This window comes from Ambystoma mexicanum, chromosome 7q (genome assembly GCF_040938575.1).
Source record: "Ambystoma mexicanum isolate Mex_15411 chromosome 7q, UKY_AmexF1_1, whole genome shotgun sequence".
NCBI classification, from domain to species: domain Eukaryota; kingdom Metazoa; phylum Chordata; class Amphibia; order Caudata; family Ambystomatidae; genus Ambystoma; species Ambystoma mexicanum.
This window is the reverse complement of record NC_090941.1, coordinates 570456346-570471491: the sequence shown is the minus strand read 5'-3', so window position 1 is coordinate 570471491 and position 15146 is coordinate 570456346. Positions and strand designations below refer to the sequence as shown.

The 15146-nt window shown below is 44.5% G+C and overlaps 1 protein-coding gene across 7 annotated transcripts in view; it reads left to right on the top strand.

Annotated features, from left to right (window-relative positions):
- LOC138528452 (fibrinogen-like protein 1) overlaps positions 1–15146 on the top strand; it is a 285943-nt gene that overhangs the window by 69702 nt on the left and 201095 nt on the right. For 2 of the 7 annotated variants that reach the window (XM_069640085.1, XM_069640086.1), the window contains 2 exons: positions 4049–4157; positions 13360–13534. The exons of 1 other annotated variant lie outside the window; for it this stretch is intronic. The gene's annotated coding sequence lies outside the window, so the exon portion shown is untranslated. Of the gene's footprint in view, positions 1–4048; positions 4171–13359; positions 13535–15146 lie in introns of all 7 variants that reach the window. 4 more of the 7 variants (XM_069640089.1, XM_069640090.1, XM_069640087.1 and 1 more) reach the window with 3 other exon arrangements.

The following is a 15146-nucleotide window of genomic DNA, read 5'->3' as shown; positions in this document are numbered from 1 at the left end:
AATCACACGTCAGCATGTGGGCCAATGAGTGCCTCGGGTGTCATATGCTTGTACGAGAAGGAACCAATCGGTCAAGATGGAACTCAAGCCACTGGTTGTGGGAAATGTAGTCCAGGGAGTGTCTCTCAGGAAAAATACTGAGCCTTTGGCTCTTTAGTTTCATGCTGTTCATGCTGAGATGCTGTTCTCATGCTTCCGTACTGTGACCACTTGAGTAACTGGTGTTTACAGGCACCATCAGCCAGCCCTCTCGCACGCCTTCTGCAACCACAACCTCGGAACTACCATTGACATCACAGCCTCGCTGTAGACTATTTCTTGCATGGGCACCATAGACCACTATGTATGCCTCCAACCATGCGTTACCAACGCACATTACCACACAGAGGTCCCTTCCTTCTTTCACTTCGGATCAACACAGGCAATCTAGTCAGCCTCCACACGGACACTCCTATACCGTTGACTTTATCTTCCGGCACCTCTGTCCTGAGGCAGTCTCTCTTTGTTTGAGGTATGCATGACCCCTGACCGGTCACACTAAATTTCACCCTTATGCCACAACATTCAACTCTTGCCCTTTCTTTTAGCCTCCGGCACCATTCATTGACGCTCTCGCTGTCTGGAAACCCCCGGTTCCAGAGCAGGCTTCATGGACCAATTCCTTAGCAGCAGTGGACAATTTGCCACCGCCTCCACCTGACTCCATGTATGGTCGAAAATCTTCAGAAGCAATTACCGCCACACCGCTTGTCAGTCCACAGTAAGCTTCTGCCCATCGGTGCACTTTTCATGTGCACCCTTTTTGACATTAATCAGTCACTATTAAGTTACTTAAATTACGACTAAAACCCTGGAGGTCCCACACCTCTCTAACCACCTGTCATTATTAAATTCTACAGATACCACACGGACAGTGTTTTATCCTTCACCTCCATCTTGAAGAAGGCCATCCGAGCCACCTACGTCCAGTTCTCGTACCCTGTGGCCGAAACACTACAGTGTCGATCCATGACACAACTCTACCTCATACTTACCTGTACACACCCGTTGTGTTTTTTCTATGACAATACCCACAGACCAACTGAGGTCCTGAGCTGCACTCACTCTTGTTTTGTGAACCTATGTTGATTGTGTATTCAAGAGATTTTGCACCACCAGAAGGCTAACACCCTCCACACTCTTGAGGGTGGTACCTAGCGGTACACCTAGAAAGCCAAATGTATAACTGTCAGTTTATCTGTTATTATGCAAATAAGTGATATATTGTATGTATCATTACTAAAATTCGGAGATTAAACTAATATATCCTGAATCTCCAACGTGTGGCTCTCCCATCCTGATTCTTTTTTTGAATGTACATTCACCCTCCTGGGCATATCAGAACCTAGCCAGGCGCCCTGTATTATTTACCCGTAAGGCTGGTGGGAGTCATACTGCAAAACATGTGTGCAGCGAAAGGTTGCAGGGCCCTACTCTACACAATACGTGCACCTAGGAACCATCACTAGATGCTCTCCCCTTGACCTTAGGCATCTGATTGCTGATATTTCAGTCCTCTCTCTTTGATATTAGATCTCAGACAGGACACCGCTGTTAGAGACTAAAGAGGGGATCCCAGTTTCATTTTCTCTCTTTTTTCTCAGGCTTCACCATGTACCCCATGTTTCCCAGTGCACACTTCTTGACACGTCCAAATCTTGGCACAGATGCATCTTGTCAACTGGCTCAGCACATCTCACCCTTCACTGTTTACAGGAGTGATTTCATACAAACTACTAAACTACAGAGCGAAAATCCTCCACATTTCAAGGGTCAGACTGAGCACATTTGAAGCCCATCATGCAACCACACAGCATTATTTCTAGGATCATACAAAGCCAGCCCTAGATATTGCCGCTCACATAAAAGCTATAGTTCACTACAAGCTACACATCCATTGAAGATGCTTTCATACTGTTTTATAAGTGACTACAGGCTAAAGACACGCATCCATAGTATCAAAAACTTTCCCCTTGCCACTTCCCCTATGGAACTGTTTGTGCATCATATAACTAGCCTGTCTATATTTGTTAACTCTAATTGCCATCTTTCTATGTTTTCTCACCCTATCATCTAGTTTTTTACTACCAACAGACCTTGGCCTAGACACACCCTGGCAGGGTTACAATGTGAAATACCAAGTCAAGGCTAGTTGCCGTAAGACCACTATGGATATAAATATATCTTAACACAACATAACATGAATGAGAAACATTTTAGTTTTTCTCACTTTTCTGGAATTTGTAAACTTCACAAGTTCAAATGCCTGACATGCAACCCCTCCCAAATATTTTTCGGAGGCCTAGCGGAGTAAGTAGAGGGGCTTTCCCCTCTGTGTTTTCTTGGTCATGGTCTGAGCATGCCCCGGTTCACCATGACACTGGGGAAGTCTCAAATGTCCTGAGCCAAAGGAAGTCTGTGTCTTTAAGCTCTTGTTTTCACAACTGCACAAACATTTGGGGTTCTGAGAGAGACCTGTTGGGTGGTGACTTGGTCAAGTATAAAATCCTTGTGGTATGACATCAACAACAAAAAAAGTTTTGCTCACTTTTCAGGGATTTGCAAACATTTCAGACATACAACCCCTCCAAAATGTTATTATTTAAAGGATTTCCACAGGTCCGGGCTTCCCGGTCACACTTTCTCTTGCCTTTGAGTCAATTTTGGGGCACATTTGCTTCTGTTTCACGCCCATTCACTCCACTTTGGCAGGCTGGTGCAGGGGCCCCTCATCGCTGATCTTTGAGCTTACCAGTGTTGAGCTTTTTGGCTTGGATCCTGAAAGCATCCCTCCCTGCACCTCCGACCAGTGAGGTGGCCTTACAATGGAATAAAGCACCACTCACAGAGTGGCATAGCCTCATGGTAACAGTCAAAGCACAGTAACAAAGCATGAAAAAGGGCACCAGTTTGTTACTGCACGATAGTACCCTCACTCGAGTGGCGCATATGATGGAGTGATGTCTGGTTACTTGTGTAGCTTCTCTTCCTCATACACTGTGTCGTAGGGCCCCGACACAGTCCTGTGGTGCTCTAAATCCTCTATGTTTATTCATATCGTTTCTTTCCTGGGCCTTACAACATACTCAGTGCTTTAAGGCCCTGGGAAGCTAATGCAAGCAGGATGTTAGCGCTGTATATAACACAAATCAAATATGAAAATAATAAAAAAAGAACTCATTTTATGTAAGCTACCAGTTAGGCCAAAGAATTAGTTTTGACTGACTTGCCCAAAAGGTCAAAATGTTGCTTCCTCTAGCCAGGAGAAATAGCATATCTTAATGAATGGAGGACACGCACCTGCATTTCATAATCAAAGGAAACAGCAACTTGTCCAAGGACAGAATGAAGGTAGCAGGAAGTGTGTGAGGGGTGGAGACCCCTTGCATTTGAGCCCATGTCCTTGGCCTATAAAAGAGCATTCCATTAACATCTTGAAAGCAGTCAACCTCCAGAGCAACAGCAGACTTTAAATCCATAGACGGAGAGTCTGGAGCGACGTTCTCGATGGAGGCTCGTGGCGGTTGCGGTATATGTGTGTGTGTCGCTGAGAGAACAACCATGCCAATATCTTTCATATCTTTTTAGGGAAAGGACACTCTGCCTTTGCAATGCTGTTTCTGCTGGGTTGCATCATTGTTTGTTTGGGATGCTTAGCTTAGGAATATGTTTCTATGTATCTGCACTATGCTGTATTGTCTATGCTCTGCCTAGCTTTGAAATGCTATGCTCACTTAAGTTTGGTATGCTACACTGAGTTATGTTATGCTACACCATGTCATAATTTTAAGCGGTAAAAACATGCAGTGTAATGTTTTGTTCTTGTGGGATCAAAATGCTGTGGTCTGGACTTCCCCTGGCGGGGTCTCAGTACGCAAATACCAAGACAAGGCTAGACACCGAAAGACCACTAAGCTGGTGACTGGCACAGTGTACATATATCTTAACATAACATAGCATATATACAGGACCTTATCTTATTTGTGCATTTTATTTAACTTTATTCTAGGTTCTCAGAGTTCAGAGGGACAAGGTGAAAAAGAAGTTGCAATGTTTTTCAGAACAGGATAGGCAGAGCAAGATTGATAAAGGAAAGGGAGGAGGTCTGGATGAATAAGGTGGGTAAAAGAGGTACGCATTGAGGATTTTTAAGAGGTGATGTTGGAAATGGTGGTGCAGATGTGTGATGGGAGGGCATTCCAGGCTCTGGGTGCCCATTGGGTGAAGGCCTATTTTTGTGTGCAGTGTAATGGTGGCATGGAATCTGTAGGGAAGGCATGGTATCACAAGTATTGACACTGACACAATGGATACAATTTGTAAACCTTTATTGAAAAGGTACGAGTCAAGGTTAGTAACACAAGCTTGGCCTCGCCTCCCCAACTCTGCAGCTAACCCGGGAGGGTCGCTGGTATCCTTGAAACACAATGCAATCTTCACTTATGGGATTTGGCCTTCTCCACATGTCTTTTGCGGTTTGTCGAAGGCAAAATCCTCCAGGAGGGAAGCCTTGGGTTTTTCGGCCCGCTGCTCTCGTCCATTGGTCCGTTGCTCTGCTCCCGTAGATGTGCCTTCATCCTGGAAGTTCTGCTCGTACTCGTGTTCCGCCCGCACTCGTGTTCCGCCTTGCTCAGTGTGTCTTTAGGTGTTGCCTTTTATTCGTGTGAGGAGAGCTAACTGGTGTCAGGTGTATGCACTTAGTGTAAAGTGCATGACTTTGCCTGACCTGATTAACGGGACGGTCCAGTACAATGTGAAAGGGTAAGTCTCGTTACTCTCAGTCACCATGTTCCTCGGCCACTTGTTTGTGTAAAAAGGGCAGGGGGAGGCGGGATCTCAGAGTATCCTAAAAAATAGGATGGGGTAGATGAACAAAAAAGGGGGGAATATCATGTCTCACCATTGGCTACCTCACCCCCACTCCCTAAAGACCCCTCACCCAGATGATCCTCCCGCACTGATTCACCCCGCAGGAACTGGATGCAAAAGCGATGGTCATGTCCTGGCCACCTGGATGACTAGTCCCTGAGGACTAGCGGTGAAGGCACCCTTTGGTTTCTCAAATATCACAAGTATGACACTGACACAAGAGTTACAAGTTTCAAAACCTTAATTATATTTTTGGGGTTTGGAGAAACTTCTACTCAGCCCTATAGCTAAAATGGTAGTTGTCTCCACCATCAAATAATAAAGAAAATACAGTCCTTGTCAGTCTATGTCAAATCAAAATGGACTATACTAACAAAACCTAAAGCCTATCCTATCTCTTATATACAAAGTGTGTAAAGGGTAATATGTATGCAAAGGAAAGTCAGTGTTATAACATAAAGAATAAATGTGGCTGAGTCAACGCTCCTTCCCACGTTGGACAGCATGGAGGAAGGCAGCCCCTGTAAACAGGAAGGCACACTCTCGCTCAGGTTCTCAAAACAAAAGCAGTTCAAAACATGGGTCAAGGCCCACATCACCTTCCATGTTAAAGTCACTTATTCCAGCTTTCAAAAGTTCTTTCACAGTTCAACAAAAGTTCATGCAGGTTTACCTCGGTGGGGCTTGGACCTCTCAAAGCAAAATGTTCACATAGGTCTTCCTTGTTCGGGCTCGGATCTTTCAACCAAAAAGTACCTGATTCAACATAGAGATCCCTCAGCTGTGCTTGGACCTCACAATCACAGGACTTGCAGGGGTTCCCTTCTCCAAGCTTATGAAACTTCCCGTCTCCCTCAGTCGGGCTCAGACCTTTCACGGATGTCGAAGACTTTCAAATGTGCACAGCTTTTACTATTGACCTCGGCTGGACCACTTTGACTTTCTCTTCAGCTCACACTCTTGTGTAATTTGCCCCAGTGTCCCTTGGTCTTAGTACTTTAGTATCATAAGCACACATGTTCATAGAAATCTTTCACTTTAAGTAGTTTGTTCACTTTGCTCCTTTATAACAAGATATCACATATATCGGTGAGACTTTTGAGTGAGCTATTTCCTGTCGCCAGACCACTCCGCTACTCTGTATCACTGGCTTCCCAGTTATTGATCATTTAAAATTATCCACAGGTCTGCTTTCCTTAGTGTCTCATCAGCACGTGCACAGCCTTCAATTGTGAGATATACTGTTGAAACTTCAATCTTTCCTTAACAAACACCTGCCTTTCATGTTGTTTGCTAACTCACTAGCAGTGTGCATTCCTTTCTTGTCTTTGCGGCTTTAATTCATGAGTCGAGGTTAATAACACAGGCTTGGCCTCGCCTCCCAACTCTGTCGTTCACCGGGGAGGGTCACTGGCATCCTTGAAACAAAATGCAGTCTTCTTGCCTGGGAGTTGGCCTTCTCTGCATATTTTTCATGGCTCTTCAGAAGCAACAACCTCCTGCAGGGTTCCCCTGAGCTTCCCTAGCCTTTTCTCTTGTCCCTTGATCAGTAGTTCTGCTCCATTATGTTCGCCTTCACCCCAGTAGATCTGCTCCTTCTTGTGTTCCACCTTGCTCAGAGTGTGTTTCTATGTGCCATCTTTTATCCATTTGGGGAGAGCTAATGAGTATCAGATGTATGTGATTATAGTCAGGTCCCAGCCTTTGCCTGACCCGATTAGCAGGACATGTCCAATGAGATATATAAGGGTTAGCATTTTTACCCTTGTTCACCCTCTTCTTTGGCCCAGTGTTTGTGCAGAAATGGGGGGGAGTAGGGACATTGGAGAATCCTATAAAATAGGATAGGGCATGGGTACGGGAAAGGGGGAATACCACTACTCGCCATGCGTTGCCTCACCCTCACTGGCCCAAGACCCCTCACCCAGGTGCTCCCCCCATACTCGTCCACCCCAAGGGTTTGGATCCAAAGGTGATGGTCGTGCCTTGGCCACCTGAGGGATAGATCCCTTGGGACTAGCAGGTGAGACACCCTTTGGTTTCTCACATAACCTTCACCTATGCGATGCAGCCACATCTGTTTCACAGGGAAACCGGGAAATGAAATCTACGTTCCCCTGTTCTTTACCTTTTTGGTGTTCCACGACAAAACAGTAGAGTTGCACGTCTAAGAACCATTGCATGTCTTGGGAGGATAGCTCAGGGGCAACGCGCTCACCTTGAAAGCAAGATGTCGCAGTGCAACACAGGTTCGATCCCCGGGTCAGTGCCTAGAATCCTCTGGGTATTGAGCATGTTATAAATAACCAATCATAATCATGACTCAAGAGTTAGAGTCCTTTCTTTGACTTATCCATACGGAAAGTGAGTGGTCAGTGATATGTGTGAGATTTCTCCCTAGAAGGTACTGTCTAAGATGGACAATCGCCCATTTGATGGAAAGGGCTTCCAGTTCCAAAACAGAGTATTTATGCTCTCGGGGAAGAGTTTACAACTAGTGGCTAGGATGGGGTGTTCAAATCCATCACGTATTTGTGATAATACTGCTCCTAACCCTGAGAGGGAGGCATTGGTCTTTAACACAAATTCCTTTGAGAAGTCTACTACTTTTAATATTGGATTTTGGCATAAGGTTTGTTTCAGGTTATTGTAACAAGCATCGTTCTCATCAGTCCAACACATTTTCTGAGGTTTCGCATTTCTTAGTTTGTCTGTCAGTCTGGCTGTTCTAGCTGAACAATTTGGGAAAAACCTATGATAATATCCAATCAAACCTAGGAATGCCCTGAGATCTCTCTTGGTTTTGGGAGCATCTAGGATGGCTTTCACCTTTTCTTGCTGGGCTGGACACTGCCATTCCCTACAAAGAAGTCTAGGTATTTCACTCCTGACTGAGCCAGCTTACATTTTGTTGGGCTTGCAGTTAAGCTGGCCTCACGGAGGGTTTTCATAATAGTAGAAAGATGGAAAGGATAGTCTTCCCAAGTTTTACTATAAATTACTATCTCGTCTATATAGGCACACAGAAATCAGAATAAGACTGTAATATCCTGTCCATGAGTCGTTTGAAAGTTGCTGGGGCCCCATGCAATCCAAAATTGAATTGGAATAGCCCTATTGGCGTTGAGAACCCTGTTTTTTCCTTATCAGGTCCATGCACAGGGACCTGCCAATATCCTCTGGTTAAATCTAGGGTTGACAAGAATGTGGCATTTCCAAGTTTATCTATTAAATCATCAATACGTGGCATAAGATAGGTATCGAAGGCGGAGATGGCATTGACCTGCCTAACGTTGATGCAAAACCTCCAATGTTTCCCCACCCTTTTCTCTTATCCCTCGATCGGTCGTTCTGCTCCAGTGGGTTGGCCTTCGCCCCAGAAGATCTGCTCCTTCTCATGTTCCACCTTGCTTAGAGTGTGTCTCTATGTTCCGCCTTTTATCCGTGTTGGGAGAGCTAATGGGTATCAGATATATGTGATTAAAGTCAAGTGCCTGACTTTGCCTGACCTAATTTGCGGGAAATGTCAAATTGACCATGAAATGTGTGAGATATGAAAGGGTTAACCTCTTCCTCAGCCCAGTGTTTGTGCAGAAAGAGGGCATGGGAGTTGGTTCATTGGAGAATCCTATAAAATAGGAAGGAGCATCAGTATGGGAAAGTGGGGAATACTGCGTCTCACCATTTATTGCTTCACCCCCACTCCCTGAAGACCCCTCACCCAGGTGATCCTCCTGCACTGGTCCACCCCCAGGGTTTGAATCTAAAGGCGATGGCTGTGCACTTGCCACCTGAGAGAGAAATCCCTGGGGACTAGCAGGTGAGAAACCATTTGGTTTCTCACAGCAGGTTAGCTTGCAGAGTGGAATGTGATTGGCTTGTCTGGTAGTTGATGGGCTTCAGTTTGTTATGAAGATAGGATGGTATTTCGAGGAGGGTGGTTTTATATACATTGAAGAGTCCTTTGAAAGCTATTCTCTAGGGTATGGAGAACCAGTGGTAGTGGGAGCGAGCTGGGGTGGTGCGTGAGTGTTTGGTTAAGTGTACAGTTAGTCTTGCTGCTGCGTTCCGGATGGCTGGCAGGGGGAAAAGGTGTTGTTGGGAAGTGCAGAGAATATTTTCGTTTCCATAGTCAAGCGTGGAGATGGCAAGTGCCTGTACTGTAGTGCACAAGTCATCAAGGGGAAGGATTTACCATATGTTTCATGGGAGGTGAGCTGTATGTGGAATGTATTGGTGACAGAGACTTTTTATTTTGTGAAGGATAGGCAGAGGTCGATTGTGAAGTCAAGGGACTTTACTGATGTGACAAGGCAGATGTGTGGGTTGTCAGTGGTGAGTTATTTGATCCGGGGGGAGGTTGGGTTTGTGTATAAAAAAAGAAACCATTCCGGAATGGTTTCGTTTTAAAACAAAAGTGTAGGAAGAAGTTGAAACTTGCACCTAAATGCACTGCACTCAACATTCCCTTAAACAAACTTGCACCTAAATGCACTGCACTCAACATTCCCTTAAACATCAGGTGTGTTTGTTTTGGGGGTTAGATTGCGCGTGGGGATGGGTGTGGTGATGGGAGTTCCGGGGAGAGGGAGCAGGCCAGCAGGAAATATAGTTCCACTACTTCCTATTATGCACTTTGACCACTGGTTGGTGGAGATATTTTTTCTGAGACTGTGGAGTTGTGAGGCAGAAGAGATTTGTAAGTATATCTGCATGTCGTCTGTGTATTGGTGAAAGTGGATGTTGTGGCAGTGAAGAGTTTGTCCGAGGGATTCAACATATAGGTTGAACAGAAGGGAGATAGGGGAGATCCTTGTGGTATGTCCTACTTGACCTGGGTGGGATTTTATCTACTGGAGGGCATTAAGGAAAAGTGTGTTCAGTCAGTGAGTAAGGTGGTAAACTAGTTGAAAATGGTGCCTAAGAGTTTCATCCTGTGGGAAAGGATTTTGAGGAGGATGGTGTGGTAAATGGTACTGAAAGCTTCTCAGAGCCAGTGAGGACTAGAAGGGCTGTGTGTCCTTTGTCAGAGATGTTGTGAAGGTCATCCAGAATGTTAAAGGTCACAGTCTCAGTGGTGTGATTGGGGCGGAAACTGACGTAAAAGGGTTGAGGATGTTTTTTGTGGTTATGTGCAGTTGGATTTGGTTTATGGCAATGCATTTCAGGACTGGGATTGGATGGCAGTGTTTGGGGAGTGTTCAGTCTAGGGATGTTTGAGGAGGGGGAGATTGGTCCTGTTCTGCGTGTAGGAAGCAGGGTGTGTGAGAGACTGGAGTTGATCATGTTGACTCAGTGTGGGCCAGGGAGATAATGGACCTAGAGGCCTAAACTGGCCTTTTGTTGTCCAGGAAGTGTGCTGGTTTTATTTTGGCTGTGAGAGTGATGAGGGTGTTTTGGTTGTTGGGGTGGAATGTGTCCCATTTGTTGGAGGTTTTGGGACTGAGGAATAGAAGGAGGACTATGGAGTGAAGGTCCTGTCTCATCGTGAGTATTTAGGAGTTGAAGAAGTCCATGAGGAAGTTACCAACTGGGGTGGATAAAGGCAAGCAGGAGTGGATTCTGATTTTGTGAGTGATTTATGTTTGGGATTGGGAGGAATTGATACTCTTGGTGGTAGTAGGCACTGTTGGCGCTGCATACGGGGATCTTGTATTTAGATTTTGAATGGCTGTCTTAATGGGGGCTTTTAGTTGAAAGATACGGGTTATTTGTGTTTAGGCTCTTTCTAGGTGTCCAGCTTCCTGGCTGATGGTGAGTAGGGAGCCATTTAAAAAAGGCTTGTGGTGGTGGCTATTGGTTCTCTGTTTTTGGGGGTGGGCTATTTGGTTAAGAGTTTGGGTGATGGTGGTGTTTTTATCATTCTGGAATAAGGTGGTGTCTGTGCAGTGAGGTACTGTGTGAATGGTGCAAGAGCAATGTTTGTGATTTGTTTGATTTGACTGTCTAGGGGTGAGGTGATGTGTGCTTGGTGGGGGATGTTGTGTGGGAGAGTGAGTATGAAGGGGATGGAAAAGTGGTATCATCATGATACCCAGATTTTATTTTGCACAGAAACTGAGTTTTTGCAAGAAATCGGGTCGAGGGAGGATGTTGTCAGCTATGTATGTGGGGTAGGTGATTTGTTTGGTGAGGCTGTGGGGGTGAGTGGTTTGAGGATGCTGTTCTGTATGGGGTTGTTGTCTGCTTGGGAAAAAACTTGGGCTGACATTGCCAAGGTAGATGTTGGTGCAGGGTGAGCTGTGGTTGTTTGCAGGGAAGTTGGTTCATTCAGAGTCGAAGCTGGGATTGTTTGATGAGGGACAGTACATGCGATGAATGAATGTGAGGTGAGAGTGCGATGGAGGGGAGCAGCTGAGTGAAGTTATCAAAGGATGTGTGTGGTGTGTGAGTAGGGTTGCTGATTTGGGTGACTCTTTGTATATGATAGTCCCAAAGCATATTTTTTGTGGGTGCTCTCTGTGGTGGATGAGGTAGTGTGAGGGAAGCCTGTGGGGCTGAAAGGTTTGTGGTGGGTTTTCAGCCATGTCTATGGGAGAAAGAGCACGTCAGGGCTAGTTGTATGTGATGTTATTGCTTCAAAATAACATTGTTGGGTAAATTGTATTTGTTTCACCCAGTAAAAACCCTTCCCACCATATTTTAGGACTGTTACAATTATATAAACAGACTCCAGTCTTAGAATACGTGGGGAAAGTGCTTGATAGTGGGTCCAAAAAATAAAAATCACCAACTGTGTTTTTTTCTAACGATAATATCACTTGATTCCATTCATGTGTGTGCAGATGCAGAGTGGCCGTTGAGGAGAATGCATGTGTAAATAGCTGTCTCAGTTGCCCTGAGTGCTGGGGTTTGTTCTATGTGTTCTTAGTAGCTGTCTGCTTTGTTTGTGTCATGTTTATTGCACCCAGTGGATAGCAATTGGCACAGAAAGCTATTTTCTTGAGACACCCACGTGATGGGACACCCTAAAAAAGTATCTTATTTTCCCAACTTCACGTGCAAGTAGTACTACCAGAAACATGAGCATGGGAAATAAAAAGCCAGTCCCCTTTTAGTCTCTCAGAAGCAGGATCACAGTCTGGAGCAAAGGAGCTGCAGGGAGGAAGCTGAATAGAGCCTTCTGGCTGCAAGATGACAGCTGTGAGGGGCTGGGGTGTAGATTTTGACCCTACATGGAAGAAGGAGAAGAGGAAAATACACCCAGGGCCTGATTCTTAAGTGGGTGTTAATTAATGAAAATCTCGTAAAAAGAGGTAATGACATTTTTGGTAATTAACATCTATTCTGAAAGTGGCACATACTTCCGAAGTCTGACTGAATGTGCCACTTTTGGAATATGGGTGTAATATGGGTGGGAATATGGCTAAGAAGGGCTGAAAACCGACCAAGCAACTGGCACTTTCGTTATCTGTCTTTTTGCATGGGTATTCTTGTGGCACTCCTTCAATTTCGTAAGTGCATAAAATTGACGCCGAAGTACAGTGCCAAATTGGTGTCGTACAAGAGGAGTGCCACAAGAAGAAACCGCTCATGGTGACGGGTTAGTACTTTTAAGTACTGTCCCCTGTGCTAAAATTCATCACACCTTTACTTGCACAGAGTCCACTCTACTGCACTGCATTCCTGATAGCTCTTAAAAAAACTGGACAATGCACACTCAAGTGCACTGAGGTGCTGTTGTGATGTTTGCAAAAAATGTGGGCCATTTAAGGTATTACCCTAGAATCACCGCCACAATGCCAGGACTTTAGAGCTTTCCCCACCTGCTTTGCTCTCAGCAACAGTTTAGTTAAATAACAAATCCCTTATTATTTAACGAAAGTGCTGCCAAGATTTGCCAATCTGCCCGTTACCGCAAGAAACAGGTGGATTGGGAGCAAAGCACTAGCGTGCTCTGCAAAGGCACTCAGGCCCACATAAGAATAGCAGTGGTGCCTGGGCGTCAAGAAATGGTGCAGTGAGTCGTGCTATTTAGCACGCTCACTGCGCCATCATGAGCATCGGGCCGTCAGTGTTATTTTGGACTCCGATTTTATATTTTTAAAATGGCACCAATGGGGTGCAAATGAAACATTTTTAAATTAAAAAATGGCTTTGCATGTTCAACATTTGCTGTGTATGTCATTAATGAATGTTGTTGCAATTGCAGTTTATTTGGTAGGTGTTTGTTAATACGCTATGCATGGTATTTCTTTTCCAATCATATCACCACCATATAAAAACTCCTGCTTAGGTTGGGCCATTGTTATTCTCGTCAGTCTTTCAACATAAAAGTAGTCTGATGTAATGATGGTTTTAACCTGTGCCTCGTTTGAGAGCTAGACGTCCAAAGGTTTGCCCAGTCTTCACTTTAGAAAGTTGTGGGTCCTCAGTTGAACAATTATGTTACCACGGAACAGAACTGTGCAATGAGCATGTTTTCCAATAATCTCTGTTGTTTTCCCAAAGTTATCTCAGTTCACCCTGAGTATTGACATAGAAGCCCAAAGGGTTTGCTGGCAGGATCCAACAACAGCTTGTGCAGCAGCATCACGGCTGAATTCTCAGCAGGGAACCTACATACTGAAGGCCACCCTTTCATGAGATTTTCTCCAGCGTCACCCAGTCATCTCTACTTCTTAAGGTATTAATGTTTAGTCTGCAGAGTCGCCTCTGCTTGATATAATTGCCTATATTGTGCAATATTTTGCTTGAGTCTGTAATACAAAGCCAGTCCAGTCTGCGTTATTCTGGTTGTCCAACTCCAGGCCTGAAGGGCCGAAAATCTGACAGGTTTTCAGGATAGCAATCATTAACATTCATGACAATACATTTGCATACATTCAGAATTATTGTATGCACGTTTATTTAATGCATATTAATGAGAGATATTCTGAAATTCCAACATGTTTCTGGCCCTGGAGGCCTGGAGTTGGAAAACTCTGTGACAGTTCAGCTCTTTATGAATGCTGCCTAGAATTACATATTACTTGTTCACTACTTGGACATAATTGGCCGTCAAACAATTACTATTCAGAGCACAAAGGTGGCCCAAACTGCACAAAAACGTAAAAATGGCAGATAGAAAACAGAAGCAGTTCCAAGAAATGAATGGGATGATGTTTTGTGTCAACATGTGTTCATAAAATAGGTGTCCCTTCTCACCCTTCAGGTTGGCGGATTCTCAGTAGGAAGTGGTTTGTACTCTGGCTTGCAGTGCTGTGCACAGTGTAAATATGTTGTGTGCATGACTAAAATAAAGAGCAGCACAGCTAAACAAGAATATCACAGAACTTGCAGCTGATGGTCCCCATTGACATGTGTACCTGTCTCAGATTTCTGTTGCCTGCCTTTATGTCGGTCGCCATATTGTGCAATGTTACTTCCGTGAAAGTAATTGAGACAACGCTTTCGGCATCAATGTTTTGTGAGAATTAAGCAAATTGGTTGTGCTGCTATCCATGTTACATACGAATTTTGCAACAGGGCACACATGGAGCAAACTGATTCTGTTCTATGTTTGCTGCAAAATTATGGGGTCCCAAACTTTGAGTTTGTAAAAACACAGCAGTGTTTCTTTGCCCTGACCTTGCACCAACAAAAGCTTAGGGGTCATTACGAGTTTTTTTTTAAAGTACCGCCAGTGGTAATTAGCCCCACCATCTGTGGTATTTCTGCAGTTTAGTCCTATGCAGTATTTACCACTGGCAGTAGCGGTATTTCTGGAAAACTGCTGCTTTTTTTTTTTTTTAAGAAATAACACTGGCACCAGTTGCAACCTCTAAATTACTTATTGAATACTAATTGTATGTCCATTTCCACCTTTTAAGTTCACTGTGGTGGTGGAAATAGATAATGTACAGCACTGGCTGATGCCACTACTGTACATTTTCTTAATGTAGAAAAGGGTCAACATTAACTCCTTTACGCATTACATGCGTAAGGTTGGGGGAGCGGGCATCAGAGAGGCCCACTTTTTCACATCCTTGCAATGGACCCATGTCCATACACTTTTCAGTGTATTCGAAGAGAAGCACTTAAGCTTCCCTTCTGTAACATTGAGGGCCTGGAGACCTTTGTAAATGGCAGCGGTGCGCGGTATAAATCAACATAACATAACATTTTTAAAAATTGTAAATATTTTTGAGGCTATATGCAGCCTTTAGCTAAAATCTGCCAGCAGGCTTTACCTATGCCAATATTCCAGTTGAATACCACTGGAGGTAATAGGGACATATTTTTCATCTGGCGGACAA